Below are 19,965 nucleotides of genomic sequence, written 5' to 3'. Positions count from 1 at the left end.
CCATATTTCTTTAAAAATGAAGCCGGCCATAATGTTACAGTCAATGGAGAGCGCTATAGAGCCATGATTAATGACTTTTTCGTGCCTGAATTGGACGATGTTGATGTGGACGACCTTTGGTTCCAACAAGACGGCGCTACATGCCATACAGCCAAAGCAACAATCGATTTATTGAAGGAAACTTTTGGTGAGCGCATTATCTCGCGCCGTGGATCTGTGGCGTGGCCTCCAAGATCGTGCGATATAACACCGCTGGACTATTTCTTGTGGGGCTATGTGAAGTCGCTTGTCTACGCAGATAAGCCCGAGACGATTGACGTCTTGGAAGAGAATATTCGGCGCGTTATTGCTGACATACGGCCCCAATTGCTGCAAAAAGTGGTCGAAAATTGGGCCTCTCGGCTGGAATTTATTCGAGCTAGCCGCGGCGGCCACTTGCCCGAAATCATTTTTAAAACATAATGGCAAACCCTTATCTTTATAATAAAGCTAAATTCTTGGCCATAAAATTAAATTATATACGTTTTATTTCATCTTGAAAACCTAACCTCTAAAAAAACACCCTATACTTATTGTTCTAATTATTTCTTAGTTAATTGCTACTTATTACTTATTTTTCAATTACTCTGCTGTTGACTTGTACATTATTTTATAAATTGTTAACATATTTTGAAATAATTAAATCGTTTTTTATAAATATTAATCATATGTTTTGTAACATGTAAAAAAACCTCGTAACTACAAGAAAGTTATCGGGGTATTTGACGGAAAAACTCGTATCTGCATAAAAATGACAATTATTGCTATTATAGCAAGAAGGTATTTATGCAGATAGCAAACATTATGTTTGATTGTTTGAAAGTAATGAATAAAGATTATGAATGTCAAATAAGTTATAACTTTTCATAGAAGTTAAGTAACTCTAAACATTTTTATAGATTTACTGAAAATTACGATTTTGTAGATACTAGGTTAACACAGAAAGGGGACGATTTCTCGTATACATATGTATGGGGAATTTTTATGCTGCTACAACACTTTCGGTCTATAGAATAAAATAATGAATGTGAATATTAAGCTGTCTTGTACTAAAACAAATCTATCTGATTAATTTTATTTGTTGATATTGCACTATTTCAAATTTTAAAATACTTGACGCGTGAGTTACATATACAAACACACACACATACATTAAGAATGATCCAATTGACGAATTTATAGCAAAAACAGAGAAAAGATAATATTTTGAATGCTATTTATCGGTCGCAATTCCAGAATTGCAACCGTTTCAAAAATTAACTTTGAGAAGAAAAAAAGAAAATAATAAATTTTAACAAATATTGCCAAATTCGCATTTACTATTTATCGGTCGCAATTCCAAGAATTGCAACTGTTTCAAAAATTAACTTTAAAAGAAAAGAAGAAAATAAGAAATTGTATAATTCGCATTTATTGCATTTCCGTCCCCATTACAAAAATACAATGTTGAATTACCCTATAAAAGCACAAATTGTAATTAAATAGTTTTAGGTCAGTCTTGTTTCTACGGTCAAATCGCATTTAGTAATCAAATAAAAGAACAACCTTAAATTTTGTTTTTTTTTATTGCAACTTAAGTCGTGTTCAACAACTTAGACACCAAATTTTTTTTTTTATTTAAAAATTGGAAAAGTAATAAATTACAATTACAATGAATTAAAAAGCATTAGCAGCTAGGCCATCAGCTTAAAACACCAAATTAAAATCACAAATAATACGCACTTTAAATTTTTTATAACTTGCAATGCCCCTAGTAACACGCATACATACATACATACATGCATGCATTTGTACAAATGTAGCAACTTATTTACAAATATTTGACACACGCACAACTTTCACCTGTTTGCACGACGAATTCTTTAACAATTTAACACACAATCTGTATAACTGAATAGTCTATCTGCTAGCGCTGAATATATGTTTTCTTTGTTGTTTTACAAAAAGTGCCAAAATAATGAGAAACCAGACGGAGTGTACAGTTTAGCGTGGAGTGAAAAACTACAAGTAAAATCCAGAGACTGAAGAAATACAACTTGAAGACACAAAAGTCAAATGTTTAATGCGCACAAGAAGCAGCTCGAAGAACTGAAGAGCCTCTAGCAGCAGTCGATCAAACAAAATAGAGTGCGTCAACAGAGCGCGCCCGACTAACCAGCGGCATGCTAAGAGGCAACAACTATGAGGAGAGGTTAATTGAAATGTGCTGGTGCAGGGAGGCGACCCGTTAACACACTAAAGCATGAATGAATGAATGAATGAATATTAAATAGAAAAAAGCGCAGTACAAAAACAATAATGAAAGTGAAAATGAAAATCGAAATCGAAATCAAACAAAAGAAGATATCCACTAATAAATTCGATCGAGCCACTAAATAGACATACAATACGTATGTCTGTATGTATATAAAGAGTGATTTTTTAGCTATTATTTTTTTAAACAGTTGGTTTAAACAGCTGACGCACGTTTCGTGTTTTGTTTCACTGTCAAACATCTTCAGTTTGGTCTATAATTTAACCATGAATCGTCTTACAAACGAACAACGCTTGCAAATCATTGAATTTTATTATGAAAATGCGTGTTCTGTTCAGAAAGTTTAAAGTCGAAAGATTGTGTTCAGCGACGAAGCTCATTTTTGGATCAATGGGTACGTAAATAAGCAGAATTGTCGATTTTGGAGTGAAGATCGGCCAGAAGAATTACAAGAGCTGCCAATGTATCCAGAAAAGGTCACAGTTTGGTGCGGTTTATGGGCTGGAGGTATCATTCGACCGTACTTCTTCTAAGATGCTGCGAATCGTAACGCTACCATGAAATGATATCCAACTTTTTTTTGCCTCAAATGCAAGAGCTTGACTTGCATGACATGTGGTTTCAGCAAGACCGTGCCACATCCCACACAGCGCGCGTAACAATGGACTTGTTGAGAGGCGAGTTCGGTGAACATTTTATTTCACGTTCGTGACCCATCAATTGGCCACCCAGATCGTGCATATAACGCCTGCGGATTATTTTTTGTGGGGCTATGTTAAAGCTCATGTCTATTCAGATAAGCCTGCTTCAATTAACGCATTTGAAGACAACATTAAAGCATTTATATGCGAGATACCGGTCGAAACATTGGAAAGAGTATGCCAAAATTGGACTAAGCGGATGGACCATTTGAAGCGTAGTCGCGGTTAACATTTGCATGAAACAATCTTCAAACATTAAATTATATGGACTGTACTATCGATTTAAATAAAAATTTCATGAATTTTTCTGAATTTTACGTGTTTTTTTTGAAACCTTTCCTATAGCTCTTAAAAAATCACCCTTTACATGTGTGTAAAGTAGAGTATACATACATACGTATATTTATAAAGCTGTGGAAGTAGCATATACATACATATATACGTATATCTATAAAGCTGTGGACAAAATACTAAAACTAATACTGAGTTAGTTACAAGCAGCTATTGTGGATTGTATTTGCGTTTGATACAAAGGTCATAAACAGTCGTAAATTCTTCCACGAAGAAATGTATGCAGTATAACTGTAGGTGATCCCACGATGTACAAAATGCAGAGGTGTGGCCAATATCAGAGCAGCAAACGGCTCTCAGCGATTTTAAAGGAATCAGCTGATTTCCTGACACAACGGCGTTATATTGGAAAAAAATTACGAAGACACCACATAGTAGTTGAGAACAAGGTGAATTCATACAAGATGGTAACAGTAGTGCAACAAAATTTTACATGTACTTATTTTGTTTTTGCAATTTGGTGGCTTCAATGTCAAACTCAGGTGATCACTTTCCACGAATTTTAAGATCGAAAGAGATTATTTTAACATTCAACTACCATCAAAACGAAAGCAAATCAGCTGTTCTAGTAACGCCACTTTACATGAATTTGCCTTGGTTGAGGATAAATTGAGCTAAAATCCGTGAAGGTTGTCAGCGAAATAACACACAATAAAATAACTTCATTGTATCACTTGTTTCCACGAAAATCGTATTATACTCGCATGATATTCCAGCTGTATACTCATGAAACCGGAATAGCGCTAGTTACAAATGCCTCGACAGCGCAGCTGCAGCAAACTAGTGTTTTCACGTTTTTCATCTTTGTTAGCCACGAATTTTACCCCTGCATTAATTAGTTTGAGTTTTGAGCCTGGAAACTATGATATGCGAAGAGCATTCGTTATCCTCTTATACATTTATACGACTGACATTTTCTTCAGAGTTGCTTTCCAAATTCATGTAAATGTAGGATTTCGGCAAAGTTCGTTGATCAGGAATTTAAGCCGTGTAAAGGGTATTCATCGAAATTAATCGCTCAGAATATCTAAAGATACAACACATGGTAGAAAGAGAACTGAAGCTTTCGATGGTGGCCGACAGTTTCGGGCAAAAGGAAGAAATTTTTAACGGAGCAATAAAATTCATGCAAGCAGCCGGCGAAAAATGTAGTTCAAAAGAAATATCGAAAACTATCGGTAGTATTGAAAACTGGCTATGTTTTTCAAAAGGGCACAACTTTGCCATCGATAGTTTAAGACCTCTAAGAATTCGTTACCGCGGGCACAGCCAATTACGTTATTTGCTTTCAAAATTAATATTATATTGTAAGTTCGTAATTCGAAATGACAGTTCTTTGCATTTGTAGATTTCCTAATCTTTCCGAGGTGCAGTTGCTTTAAGAGCATTGTACAATCACAATGGAAATGCAACAGTTAGAAGTGCTCAATAACTTCCTTGCTATAACATTTTTCACGATTTCGTTTATATTTACATTTTGCAAAAATATTTATTTAATTGCTTATTGTTCCTTTTTCATAATTTCCTATTGATTCAGTTTCTGTTCCTGGTTTAAGAATACTCCTTTTTGTTTTAGTCTAAAACAAAAGTTAAAAAGTTCCGATAAAAATTTGGGAAGATAGTGACTTATTCGTAATTCGCTTGGTTATTAAATTGGCCGTTATGTGGAAACTGGGTTGGGTTATATAATTCATTTTCAATACAGGCTCATTAGAACTTCTAAAATATTGAGCCTCTTTTTCAGCCCAAGCATGCCACTGTTTTGGCAGCGTTAATCTCTGCTTAACTACTAGAGTTCGAAGCAAATATGGTATATATAGTATGTACAGTAGAGTTCAGTTATAATCAGTGAAGTTTCCAATCCCATATTTTCTGGTTAGAATCACAAATAATTTGTATTTGAAAAATATAATGAAAATATGAAAAATTAAAAAAAAAGTTTCTACAAATTTGCACGCAACTGTAAAGATACAGTATAAAAACGTACCAATCCACCCACACAGAGTGTTGCCAATTCTTCTATACCCAACAGAAGATAGTGCTGCCTTCAGATAGTTTAACGCGGAAGCAACCCATTCGGCCATTGCCCTACGTAGTTTGAGTTTCACCCCTTAAATGCCTGTATAAATTTTCAAATATTTCGATCCACCGTATTCATGAAAATATCTAGAGAAGAGCAAAACAAAAAACTTCGAGGTTCCAGCAATGATGTAAAATTTAAAAGTAGATCTTCGAAAAGGCAAGATTTTTGTTTTTTTAATTTTAATCTTATATTTCTGGCCAAAAAATTACATAGAAAAATGAACATTTGAATTCGAACACGTTTCACTGATTTTCAAAATATTTCCCATGATTACACTAGTCTACAAGGAAAAGTATCCGAAACAATTTAAACTAATATCTGCTTCTCTGTCCATGCAAAATTCGGATTGATAACTAAAATTAATTTATTAGTTTGAGTTTTTACGATAATCGTATCTTTCGTGTTTAATGGAACTAGGCCATGGGCAAAAATGGTGTTTTTTGCACTTTTAGGTTAGGATATCTCGAAAACCAGAGCTGATAGAGCAATTCTGAGGCCAGATTTGGATTCAGCGCATCATAAACCTTCGGAAATATATAGTCTGGTTTCTGGGTCTGAATGTTGTTAAAATTTTGTCGGCCTGTGTTATCAATACACTTTTGCCTTTGCTTGAACCAATTTCGCCCAGTCGTGTTTTCATGGCGTTTTTTACATCATTAGAGATCCAGTGCGAATACACTTCTTTAAAACAGGGTTTTCATGCAAAATATTATCGCTGCTCGTCATACAAATGTCCTCAATCTAACGGCATGTGACATGACGATTTTGCTCAATCATTTCGCGCATTTCAGGCACGACAACTGATTTTGGATAACTTTCACGCAATTCGTTGGCGAGCGAACAACGGCCACTAGAAAATTCATTGTACCAGTTTTTTACGGTGCCAAAGGATGGCGCTTATTCGCCGTATACTGATTTTAGTTCATCGATGCAATCTTGTCGTAATAATCAACGTCGAAATTTGTGAAAAATTATCGCACGAAAATGTTCTCGGTTTAATTCCATTCCATTGCCGCGATGAATTTTTAAAACCACTAACATGGCGCAAACATCTAAATTCAGAACGTTTATAGTTGATAGTAAAATACGTCAAACTTTCCAATAGAATCCAGAGGTGTGCCCCACATCAGACCATCAAACGACTCCCAGCGAATTTTAAGGAATCAGGTGATTTGCTAGCGTCAGATGGCATCATACAACCTTAGAAGTGTTCGAGGCCAGAAACATAAATAGCAACCTTCGTATGATATATAGATATAATTAACACTTAAAACCATTTGTGTGGTGTTTGGCCGAGCTCCTCTTTCAATTTGTAGTGTGCATCTTGATGCTGTCCCACAAATGAAAGGTCCTAGAGTTTTATGCCGCCTCCGGACGGTAGCTGGTTTTAAATGAAAAGCCTTTTTATGGCATAAATACACTCGGAGGTTTGTCATGCATTACATTTATTAAGGTTATATCCCAATTTTTTGGAAGCCGCTTAACTACCAGTATATATCTGTTTGACACTAGTCTGTAGACCGTCATGGAGTGAGTACTTAGTGCAGAACTAAATAATTTTTGTATAATATTTTCACACTAAAAACTGCCACAGTAGTATGAGGAAAGTGCTTCTTGTACCATATAAGTAGTGACCTACTTCAAGCGGTGCAAAAAGGATATAGCAATAGAGTGAAACCTCGACATAACGAAATCCGAAGAAGTTTTAACAACATTTGTTAAAATCATATTATTATTTTATATTGTTTCATAGCCGGTCTTTATAATGATAGTTTAATTTTTATATATCTATGCCGCTTCGAAACTAAAGAAAAATATTTGCAGGTTCTAGTGAATGATATCACTGCATAATTCGCCGCAGAGTTAAGGTGGCCTAGTACCATGCCCAAATGGTCCTCTTATGTACCAGTTTGGATCCAGTTGGATTTACTGCTTAGTATACCGTATTCACGCATACACATATAGTATGTATAGTATGTAAGATGATTTGTAAGCATGTAAGCGAAATGAAATCAAGTGTAAAACTTTCTCCGACGTATTGCACAGAGTGACTGCGTGGTTGTGTTGGCCGAACGATCGCCTTGAGCAGCGTACAGATGAGCAAATACATACATATGTATGTAATTGTACAAGAGTGCAAGCAGGCAGCTAAGCGTAGAGGTTGCTTGGCGAGTGGATCTTGCGTAATTTGGGCAAATAAAGATCAGGATCACTTTTATCTCGCACGTCTTTGTATGAAGGTACATATGTATGTACATATATATGGGCAAATTTTTGCGCCATATTTGTGGCTGCTCACAAACTTGTTCTCAGCTAAATTTTAAGTGGAAAGGGAAATATAAAATCAATGCGCTTTATGCATTATTATTTTTTTTAATATAACTTTTATGCATTCCAGATGCGTTTAAATGGATGTAAACAAGTTTGAATGAATTAAAATAAATCAATATGTGTTGATATAGATTTACATACATACATATGTAATTATTAATTGTGCCTATTGAAATTAGCATGAAACATTTTGCGTTATCTATAATTTATAATGCAAGTCCGTTACAAAATCTGGGTTATAAATTTTATAATATATTACAAAACTCCGTTTAACAAATTTTGAATATTTCAATTCTACAATTTTTAATTTAGAGCTGTATTTTTCGACATACAGGCAAAATCTGTTTTAAGTTAAACTTTGGATTTAGACACATTAATTTCAGGTCTTAAGATATTCTTATGTTTGCAAAAATAATAAAAACAAAACTTAATTTTACTTGTGGCCTTGCAGTAACTATTTAGTATTTATAATTGAATAATTTTTTATTGCAATGTAACGGGTTTTCCAATAACAGGTGTTATTTTGAATAGCCCGCTATTTCAAGAGATGTCACTTTTAAAGCTGCCATTTTTTGATATTTGACAAGTAGAAACTACGCCATTAACAAAAATGGAGCAATACACGCTTAAACAAAGCATTGAAAATATTAAAATTCACTATAGAAATGGTGAAAATTTGGCAGAGACGGTTCGTAAAACTCGAACATTTTTGGGTCATCGTGAAGCACCTTGTCGGCCGCAATACAGAAATAGGTGGAAAAATTCGAGCTTTTAGGATAAGTTAGTGATGTGAAGAATAAAACCCGTGCACGTCGCTCAAGAACAGCCAAAAAAATTGCTGTTGTAGCCGAAAGTGTTGAAGAAAACCCAGGTTTGTCCATTCCTCATCGTTCTATGGAGCATTCCACAAACGTCATTACACCGTATTTTGCATAAAGATTTGAGTCTTAAGGCTTATAAAGTCCAGTTACAACCAGAACTGAAGCCGGCCGATCATCAACAACATCGTGTCTTTGCTGATTGGGCCGTTGAATGCATGAAAATGATCCGGAATTCCATCGAAAAATCATCTTGAGTGATGAGGCCCATAACAGGCAACAAGCAAAATTGTCGGATCTGGGGCTTAGAAAATCCAAGAGTTATTGTTGAAAAGTCTCTCTATCCACAAAGTGTGACTGTTTGGTGCGCGGTTTATGGGCGCCGTAGTCATTGGACCTCACTTTTTCGAAAATGAAGCTGGAGCAACAGTTACGGCGTATGGATTGCGCCATTGAGAGATGATTAACGATTTTTTATGGTCGGAATTGGATGGTAGTGGATGGACGTTTATTTTCAACAAGACGGCGTTACGTGCCACACAAGCAACGAAACCATTGATCTTTTATGGGAAAATACCTCCAATAACACTTCTTATTGGAAAACCCTTTAAAGGCAAAAGCTTATCGGCATTTTCATCTTTCAAACGCCACAATCTCTCCGTATAGAGCTGACCTGCGGTATTGAACAATTGCTCTTAGTCAAACCCGATCATTGTCCAAAAATACAAGTAAAACCACTCTTCTTCTTCCTATTGGTGGTTGGTTAAAGTGGTGATTCCAGAATCCAACTAGCGCTTCCGCGCCATTTTGTTGCCACATCCTCGTTGCCAACTTGTTTAACGGTTTTTACAGCATAACTATATCCAGTCTGTGCGGTTAAGGAACCTTATTAGGTTGTTAACGTCTAAGCCAGATAGTTGTTCGAGATTCTCGAACAGCGGTTGGCCCAGGGTTAACATTCTGTCCGTCCATAGGGCAGGGCATTCACAGGGAAATGGAAGATTGTCTCCTTTTTCTCCGGTTGTTTACAACTGTGACAGTATGTATTGTGAGGGATACCCATTTTGGCTGCTTGTTCTCCGATAGACCAAAAGCCAGTTATGACTGCCGTTAGTCTCCAGGCGTCCCGTCGTTTCATTCTTATTAATTCCGACGATTGCTTGAGGTTGTAGGTGGGCCATAACGTTCTGCTAATTTTGCATTTCGTCTTCTTCCTATTTTTGACAGGAGTTTTTGTGTGAGTTTGACGGGCAGTCAAGTGAGTGAGTTTGACCGTATTGGCGGGGCTGCTATGCCAAATTGGAATTTTTATGGTAACATTAGAAACAATAGAATATCACAAAAAAATAACTTTGACTTTGAAAATTCACAATAACAAATATTTGTAATATACTCGTATATCTTACCCAATGGAGGAGTAGATGACACTTCAAAGCAATTTTTTCAACAGAAAATGTGCCCAATTCGAAAAGTATAAGAAATAAGAGCCCATTTCGTTATTTAATGAAACACTATTTTATAAAATATTATAACTGCAAATTATATCCCTTCGTGTAAAACACAAACTCTGTTTTGAATTTTTCTGAAGGAATAAAAATTAGGAAAATCTTCGGCCAAAGTTGGCCTTTTTTTGCTGAGGACGAACTGAAAGTGAACAGAAATTTCGTGGCCGAACATGACCAAAGCAAAAATTTCTCGGGAAAATATGCAGTAGATTTTGAAGAAATTAGTTCAATTTGGGATGTTTTAAGAATGCTTTAATAGTTCCAAGAAAAATGAAAAAGCAAAATGTTCAGAATTCTATAGAATTGTCGATATAAAAGTGAATGTTGTTCTTATAGCATCAAAAACATTCGCTATATATTTTTGATAGTTATTGTCTTCTGCTAACGAACAACCAAATGTCGTGGTTTAAGCCTTAGACGCCAATAATGCAAAAAAAAAAAAAAAATTAACCAAACCAACACTTCGTTATACTAAAATTGAAGAGGCTGTAAAACTACATACCCAGAAGTTTTGTATAAGTTTTAATTAACGAGTTGAAAATTTTTAGGACATTTTTTTAAAATTTGTTAAATTTTTGAGAGCTTCGTACAAAGTTCGGATCTTTGATTTATAAGGTTTTTGTTATACAATGAACTATAAGTAGGTAGGTGAAATGATTGAAGCACCAACCTGGCACTCCACGAAATTGGAAATTGAATGGCAAGGTGTCCCCAGAACTTTCTGCGTCTTGCATCTATTGTACTGGGGCCGAAGGGTTTTCGAAATAGCACACGAAGAAATGGAGTTCCATGTTGCCGATGACAAATGAGACCAATTTAGTCGACCTCTGGCAAGCTCATCTATAATTTCATTTCCCTCTATGGTCTAATGTCTTTGAACCAAGATAAGAAAAATGTTACCTGCACGCCAAAGATATTTGATCTCCTCCTTACCGGAGTTGATCAGTTTAAATCTGCACCACAGTGTCGTCAGTGTCTTCATCACAGCTTGATTATCGGAAAAAATGTTAATATCTCCCTCGCTCCCGCGTTCCATAAGGATTTTGCATGTATGCAGGATCACAAAGTATTCTGCAATTTTAAGGGAATAGATAAATCGGCTGATTTATAGAAACTCCAGCTCCGACTCTTTATTCCATCTTGGAGCCGTCACTGAAGACAGAGTCACTAGGGTAAGGTACGGTACAGTCGACAGGGCTAGTTTCCACGGGCGGCAGACCTTGGTCGGGAAAAACCTGATTCATTCCGGTAACGTAGAACCGGCTGCCAGTGATGGCATGTGTGCCATAGTAAACGACTACCTCACCTACCTTTCTCGCTTCTTCACTACGAGGAATCTACAACTTTCCCTGGACAAAGAAGGTCAAACTGCAACTTAAGATCGAAGTCGACGACAGACCAATACCGACTGTTATCAACCCTAAAGTTTTGGGAGTTACCTTCGACAAATTGCCCGGATGCCGGTTATATTCCTTCTTATGCAGAATTGACCTCGATATACTAAACATATTTCCAGCATGTGAAGGCATCCCGCACGACACTAACCACCTTTTCACATGCCTATCAAACCCACTCATCTAACATCCCTTTTCCTCTGAACCTAACCTGTGGAAACAGCAAGCAAGGCCTACCATTAGATGAGCTAGACGAAGATGACCGGTGATCTACATAACACTAATAGGGATACGTATACTGCTACAACAACAACAGAGGCACTAGGTGCAGATTTTCCTCTAGTTCCAATTCGGCCTACTTGGAAAGATTACCTTGGATTGCGGATAGAGAGATCTGTACGTAGTTCAGAGAAATACGGTTGGGAGAAAACGACCTAAAAATGCTACCTTATTGAGATTGCTTCCGGAGGCCAACCTCCTTTAAACTGATTGCACTTTGAGCAGCGATCGAAAAAATGTAGCATGAAAAATATTACGAATATTGTAAAAAGATAAAGAGACTTAAATACTTTTGCTCAAGTCTACAAATATGCATATACATATTTTTATTTTTCAATAAAAAATACAAAGTAATATGTAATAAGTTTTTACAATAAAGTAACCACAAAAAAGTAAACAAAGTTTTTTGAGAGCACGATAAACGCCTTTCGAATTTTTTCAATTAAGAAGTTTCCAACATTTACGAGGCAGTATAAACTTCAATTTTAAAGCAAAACATATAAAAACATATAAAAAAAGCAATTTAAATCATTAAAACAGATCTACATACCTTCTGCTCAAATATGAACGAGACGGTATCAATAAAACGGTCCGCGGATGACATATGGCAAAAATAAATTTTTTGTTTTTTGGTAGGACTGTTATAAGCTTACATGGCAAATTTCAGCGTGATATGTCACATAGTTTGTTTCCTGTGCTACTGTAAACAAGTCAAGCTCGAGTGTGTTCTTCAAATTCTCTTTTTTGACTTCAATTGTCTCAAAATGTTTTCCACGGAGCGGCAACTTGAGCTTGGGAAACAGGAAAAAGTTACATGGAGCCATATCAGGCGAATACGGTGCTTGCGGAACGATATTAACATTATTTTTGTTCAAATAATCGCGAACAAGACGTGATGTGTGAGCTGGTGCATTATCGTGATGCAGGAACCATGACTTGTTGTCCCACAATTCCTTCCTTTTAAGACGAATGTTCTCGCGCAAACGCTTTAAAACGTCTAAATAATATTCACCGTTAACCGATTTTGCGATTTGTGCGATTTTCAAGCACAATTTCCTTTACTTTTCCGATGTTTTCGTCGTTTACTGATGTTGCTGGACGACGTTCATGAGGCAAGTTTTCAACCGATGTACGGCCCTCTTTGAACGATTTGTACCACTGGAAAACACGTGCACGCGATAGAGCAGAGTCCCCATAGGTTGTCTGCAACATTTTTAAGGCGTCTGAAGCTGAAATTTTGTTGGAATAACAAAATTTCAAACAAATTCTTTGTTCAACTTGAATTTCCATCGTTAAATTCGAAGAACACACTCGACCTTGACTTGTTTACCGTAGCACAGAAAACAAACTATGTGACATATCACGCTAAAATTTGCCATGTAAGCTTATAACAGTCCTACCAAAAAACAAAAAATTTATTTTTGCCATATGTCATCCGCGGACCGTTTTATTGATACCGTCTCGTTCATATTTGAGCAGAAGGTATGTATCATTGCTACCTAACCTTTATTAAAACCGCACGTGTATTAAAAATAACATAATAATTTGTAATATTTGACTTCCAGATAGAACTACAAAATCATTTATAAAATGAGGCAGGGGAGCTCTGATAATCGTTTTGTTTTTGCTTTTACACTTTTTATTCTAAGTAGTGCACGCTTTAATTGGTATAAACGCTTTTCAACATGTAATCACAATTGCATATATCATACATATGTATGTATATAAGTATGGGCATTCATGTATAACAAAACATATATCTATACACACATATCGCCCGTTTACTGCAAGAACGTTATAACTTAAAATATCAAAGATTCGGGAAAGTATCAAAGAGTCCACAATTTACTATGACTTCCAAGATAAAAACAAGTAAAATACACATTTTCAGCTCATAATACTATAAATAGAAATCAAAATACATTTTGTACACAGCATAAAATACCTGATAGTCATTTATCTAAAAACATTGTTTTTGGGTTATAACATTCTTTCAGCAAGCCAGCAATGCGTATGTAGACAGAATACAGCTGTCGATTTTAGGCATAGTCAAGTTGAATTTCTTTTTAACCATCTAAATTGTCTAATTTGTTGAATTTACAAGTTAAAAAATAACTAATTTGTTGCACAAGCATTAAACGTATCTCATAGACACAAATGTACTTGTATGTATATATCAATACATGCATACATATTCTTTAATATTATTTGAAAAGAAAAGCACTTTTTGGAATTTCATTGTTTACCATTTTAATTCCAAAATTTGTTTTCACTTCTCGCCGAGTGATGAATCGGCGTTTATTTATTTTGCTATATGCAATTATAGAGCAACAGAGACTCAGTGGAGGCGCGATGATTAAGCGAGAACTTACTTAGAATTAGTGATCGACTGATTTTTCGATCGACCAAACGTTTACAAACAACAACAGGCTGTTGAGAAATTTGAACCACACTCGCAGAAATCATTAAGAAGACTGACTTCAAAATGTTTACGAACTGCAAACATATGCTTTTGGCGGCGATCGCGATGAACGCTTTTTCAGAGTTATTGTTGTTATTTTTGTTGCTGTTGTGTTAATGTTTATTGTGCCACTGTGATTGCTAAGCACCTTTTGCGCAATTGGGTTGTATACAATAACCCAATAGTGATATCGATCGCAAATATATGTATGTATGTACATACATACGTGAGGATTTCAAATGCACTACTGTCGTCACTGAACACTCCCTGACCCTGCGCTTGCTTATCGTAAACGATCCACGGCATAGTGATTTGTATGCGTTTTATGTCGCAAAACTATGCCTATAATGCTTTGCATATTGTTATTGTAGTGGACATAATAAGAACACCAGTCTAAATGATGTATATGAACGTATGGTATGTACGAGCATTTATAAATACTGCTATTCATCAATTAGTTTAAAAAGAAAAGATTAGATGTCTGGACTACTGATTTTTGATAAGCTTACCCAAGGAAATATTTGCAACTTAGAAACTGAAATATGTAGCAGCTACTTGGTCAACATTAATTTGCATTTACTTGATCCATTTAATGAAACAACTTTTGCCTGAATGGGTTCAAAGTTTAATTGTTTTGTATGTTATTTATCACTTTCGTGGTGTAACTGTAAGCTTCTTTAATGAGTAATCGCTTTAGCGAATTTTACTCGTGAAAGAAAATAGCAAAACTGCATTTTTGCATTTTGCATTTAACACATTTGTTTATGAAGTGCCTTCCTGTGTGAAAGACGCGCGTTCATACATATTTATAGAATACAAAAATAGCCATATCCTAAATCAATGAATAATACAAATGCTCCAGTTCTGAAAGTGTTCGATGCGGTATTATCTGGTGATAACAGAGGGGGTGGAAGGCCTCCTCAGATGGAGAAGGACTTGGCTTCACTTGGTGTTTCCAACCGGCGCCGGTTAATACGATAAAGTAACAGCTGGCGCGTTTTATCAAATTCAGCCAAAATCGCTTAAGCGGTTATCGCGCCAATCAAGAAGAAGTAGAAATCCACGTTTCCACGACAGTCGGTTCTACGTTACCGAAACGACCCGGATTTATATCCGGCCAAGGACTGTCACTCCAGCAGCATTCCCCGTATGTAAATATGGGGAATGTTTATGCTGCTACAACAACAACAACAACAAGTAGAAATCCATGTATGCATAAAAAAAAACAAATTATTTCGTCCAAGGGGCGCTGGGGTTGCGCGAGGAAGCAGTGGTTACAATTGGAACTGTTAAAGGGGAAGTCTACTGTGAATTTTTCAAAAAATCGATTTTTTTTTATTAGCTTAAAAAATACTTTGTACCCTCTTAAATAAGGTACAATATGTGTTACAGCTGGCTAAATTTTTCTTCGTTGAAATTTCGACCTTTTCCCGAAGCGCTCCAAAGCGCGTACCTGCTAATACTGAAACTTTAAACGCATTTTTCTCGAAACTAAGTTTTTGTATACGGTGTACACGATATCTCGAGTTCTGATAAATGAATCAGCTTAAAAATTTAATTATATATTCTCTGTAATAGTGTCTCTCGTCTGACATAGGATTTTTTTGATATCGTTATTTGTTAAATTGTTATAAACAATAGTAACATCAATTTTAGGCAAAAAAAAAAGAAAAAAATTTCAAGAATTTTTTTTCAACGCCAAAATTTTTTATCGACATAATCCTACGTCAGACGAGAGTCAATACTATGTATATGATAACAATATTTTGTTTTTTTGTTTTAGATCACCGAAACGTAAGATTTCATGTACACCGTTTAGGCACCTAAGAAAAGCGGACCTGAGCTTGCAGAAGTGCCACAGCGGCCATTTTGAATATTTTGACTTAAAATTTTTTTTTCAAAAACTTAAATATATAATAAAGATAAGAGTTTAAATAGATTTTATGTACGAGCAATATTTTGTTAGAAATAAAATCCGGAAAATAAGCCTGTTTTTTCCCTTGTCACAGTAGACTTCCTCCTTAAGAAACTAGATGACCTGAATCTTTGATGGCTTTTAATTCTTAAAAAAAGAAATATGACAACATAAAAACTATAAATTGTTGTTGTTCTAATAGCCAGTCGCCCCATACTGTCTAGTTAAACTTCCTACACGTCATATGCCCTTTCAGTCTATATATTCAGAAACCGAATCGTATTAAAAGAGTTGGTCCGTAACGCATCTACTCAAACATAGGTTGAATTAAGTGCCGGAGCACGACTTTGCAACGGCCACAAACGCGTGCCACTAGATCAGATTGGTGAAACATCCCCATTTCGTGGTCGATTGCTTTGTGTCTATTAAGGAGTCAAAACCTGCATCTACTGTTGTTGTTGTTGTTGTTGTTTTTAACAGCGTAGTTAGCCCTGTCAGTGTAGGTATATCATCTGTCATCTTCGTCTAGCTCATCTAGGGGTAGGCCCAGGAAACATGCTGTTTCGACAGGTTGGGTCCAGAGGGAGAGGGGGGTTAGATGAGTCTGATTGAGGGGGCATGTGAAGAGGTGGTTAGTGTCGTGCGGGGTCCCTTCACATGCCGGACATGTGTTTGGTATGTCGGGGTCAATTCTGGATAGGTAGGAGTTTAACCTGCTACAATATCCAGAACGTAATTGTGCCAATGTTACACGAGTCTCACGGGGAAGCTGGAGCTCTTCATCTGCAATGGGTGGTGGTTGGACTCCGATTACGGCATTCACAGGACGGGAGTTCATGAAGGTGGTAACGGTCTCCCGGTGAATGTCGTTTATTGACTATCTGAATACTGTCCTGTCCAGTAGGTCTCGGTTAGTTTTGTCCTGGAGTTCGTCAGCGTAGTCGAGGCGATGTCTCCTGACGTGTCTGGGAGGCGGCTCGGGCTCAAGCAGGTGTCTGCAGGGGTGAAACCTGCGGTAGCACCCCAGCAGGAACTGCTTGCTGAGCAATTTGTTGTGCTCCGCAACTGGGAGCATTTGTGCCTCGTTGTGCAGGTGTTGTATGGGCGACATCAGGAGGCACCCGGTCGCTGTCCGAATGGCGGTATTCTGACATGTCTGCAGCTTTGTCCACTGCGAATCACTAGTACCAGGCGACCAGACAGGCGCAGCATAGTTTAGAACCGGCCGGCCAATTGCCTTAAATGTCGAAAGCAAAAGTTCTTTGTCCTTGCCCCAAGTGCTGCCGGCCAGCGATTTGAGGACCTTGTTGCGATTTTGGACAATTAGTGGCAATTGCGGTTGTATGCGCAGAGAAGGAGAGCAAGCTGTCGAAGGTTACACCCAAAATTTTGGGGTTATTCACAGTCGGAATTGGTGTGTCATCGACTTTTACCTTAAGGGACAGCTTGACCTCCTTTGTCCAGGTGGTGAAAAGGGTCGCCGTGGACTTGGTGGGGGAAAGTTGGAGATTCCTCGCAGTGAAAAAGCGAGAAAGGTCGGTGAGGTAGTTGTTCACTTTGGAACACAGGCCATCGATGTCATTGCCCGACGCCATTATCGTGCAATCGTCAGCGTATGAGATCAGGGAAACTCCCGCTGGTGGTTGGGGGAGCTTCGAGATGTAGAAGTTAAAAAGCAAGGGTGAAAGGACACCACCCTGCGGTACGCCTTGCTCAATCTTCCTCTGCTTTGACATTTGATCTCGAAAAATCACTGACGAGTGCCGACCGCTCAGGTAGTTCGCGGACCACCTCTTCAGCCCTGGCGGGAGTGTCGACTGATAAATATCATCTAGTAGCGTGGAATGGCTGACTGTATCGAAAGCCTTCTTTAGGTCCAACGCTACTAGGACAGTCCTCTCGCAGGGGCGGTTTTGGTTAAGCCCGCGATTTATCTGGGCGTTTATGGCGGTGAGTGCCGTGGTGGTGCTGTGCACTCGTCGGAATCCGTGCTGATGTGGGGCTGGGGCCAGGTGTGTCGTGAAGAGTGGGAGTAGGAGGGCCTCAAGTGTCTTCACTACTGGGGAAAGGAGAGTTATCGGCCGATAAGACTCCACTTGGTTGGCGGGTTTCCCAGGTTTCAATAGTGGGACCACTCTCCCTGCTTTCCACTTGTCAGGGATGATGAGAGTGGCCAGAGACAAATTGAAGACCCTTGTGAGATATCCTACTCCCAGGGGTCCCAGATGCTTCAGCATCAGCGCGTTGAGTCCGTCAGGGCCAATGGCTTTCGATGTTTTCGTTTTGTTGATGGCCCCCTGAACCTCATCACCGGAGAAGGTAAGTGGCGCACTGTCGTTCGTCAGTTTGTGCAGCCTTCTGGTAACACGACGTTTGGTTCTGTCGCCCGGAGGATGCAGTGTAAACAGCCGGCTAAAATAGCTCGCGCATCGCTTCGGGTCCGACGAAGTACAACCGTTGAAGGTGATTGCCACCTTGTCGTTGTGTTTCGTCGGGTTCGACAAGGACCTAACGGTGGACCAGAGCTTACCCACTCCGGAGGTGAGGTTACAAGTCTTCAGGTGCTCAACCCATTTAGACCGCTTATGTTGATTTACCAGTTGCCGGATCTCCAAATTAAGATCCCTTATGCGGGGATCCCCGGGATCGGCCTGGCGTAGGTGGTCACGCTCGGTTGCTAAACTGGCTGCTTCTGCTGGGAAATTGGGACGAAATTCCCGGATCCGTCCAGCAGGTATGAAGCGAGCCGCGGCGGCTGTAATCGCCTTGCGGAATGCGCGTTCGCCAACGCGCACATCAGTGGGGATGGGAAGAGCGGCGAAGGTGTCCTCGGTGAATTCCGTGAAGCCGGCCCAATTAGCTTTTTTAAAGTTAAAATAGGACCGGTGATTCGCGGAAACGAAGTCGGCAGGTCTCTCGATCGAGACGATAATGGGCAAGTGGTCTGATGCAAGCGATAGCATAGGTCGCCACGTTATGCTATTTATCAGACCAGCGCTAGCAATTGTTAGGTCAGGCGAGCTGCTGCAATTGCCCACTACCCTGGTGGGGGCGTCGTCGTTTACTGTGCTGAATGTCGAGTCGTCTATCTGCTCTGCCAGTTGTTGTCCCCTACGATCGTTTGGCAGGCTTGAATGCCAAAGATCGTGATGCGCATTGAAGTCACCTACAACCAATCGGTTTTCACCTCTGAGGAGCGCACCTATATCAGGGTGATATCCAACCGGGCAGCAGGTGACAGGGGGTATATATATATTAAATATTTCGAGCTCGGAATCGCCTGACCGGACAGCTATGCCTTGATATTCTAAGGTGCTGTCCCTGCGGTCGATTCCTTCATCGATAAGACGATACTGCACAGTGTGGTGGACTATAAACGCTAGGCCACCACCATTGTCTCGCTCGCGATCACGTCTGTGCACGTTGTAGCCATCCCTGGTGATCAGAGATGACCTAGCGTGCAACTTTGTTTCTTGGACCGCAGCTATCTTGATACTGTGCCGGCTCATAAAGTCGACTATCTCGTCGACCTTACTCGTAAGTCCGTTGCAGTTTAGCTGGAGAAGCTTGAAGCTTCTCGGTGAGGTCAGTGTAATCCGGGGGGTGAGGGACGCGTGGTGTTGTCTGCGTTGGGCCTGCTGCGCAATCCACTGTGGCTGTTGCGGCCTGATGGTGGTGGGCGGCCGCGCCTCCGAGGGCGGTTGTGGGTGCAGAGTTCTGCAGCAGGGGGCAACGTAGGCAGTTGTCCACTCACGGGTGGTGCGCAGGCCGGAACATCTCCGAAAATGGCACCAGCCATTGCAGGAATTGCATTGGACTGTTACCAGATTCCGA

General features: G+C 38.7%; 1 protein-coding gene across 7 annotated transcripts in view; it reads right to left on the bottom strand.

Moving 5' to 3' along the window:
- Positions 1–19,965, bottom strand: part of LOC129243707 (hydroxymethylglutaryl-CoA synthase 1) — a 30,411-nt gene that overhangs the window by 7,849 nt on the left and 2,597 nt on the right. For 2 of the 7 annotated variants that reach the window (XM_054880918.1, XM_054880925.1), the window contains exon 1: positions 1,882–2,140. The exons of 2 other annotated variants lie outside the window; for them this stretch is intronic. The gene's annotated coding sequence lies outside the window, so the exon portion shown is untranslated. 3 more of the 7 variants (XM_054880920.1, XM_054880921.1, XM_054880922.1) reach the window with 3 other exon arrangements.

This window comes from Anastrepha obliqua, chromosome 4, assembly GCF_027943255.1.
Source record: "Anastrepha obliqua isolate idAnaObli1 chromosome 4, idAnaObli1_1.0, whole genome shotgun sequence".
Taxonomy (NCBI): Eukaryota; Metazoa; Arthropoda; class Insecta; order Diptera; family Tephritidae; genus Anastrepha; species Anastrepha obliqua.
This window is presented reverse-complemented; position numbering and strand designations above follow the sequence as displayed.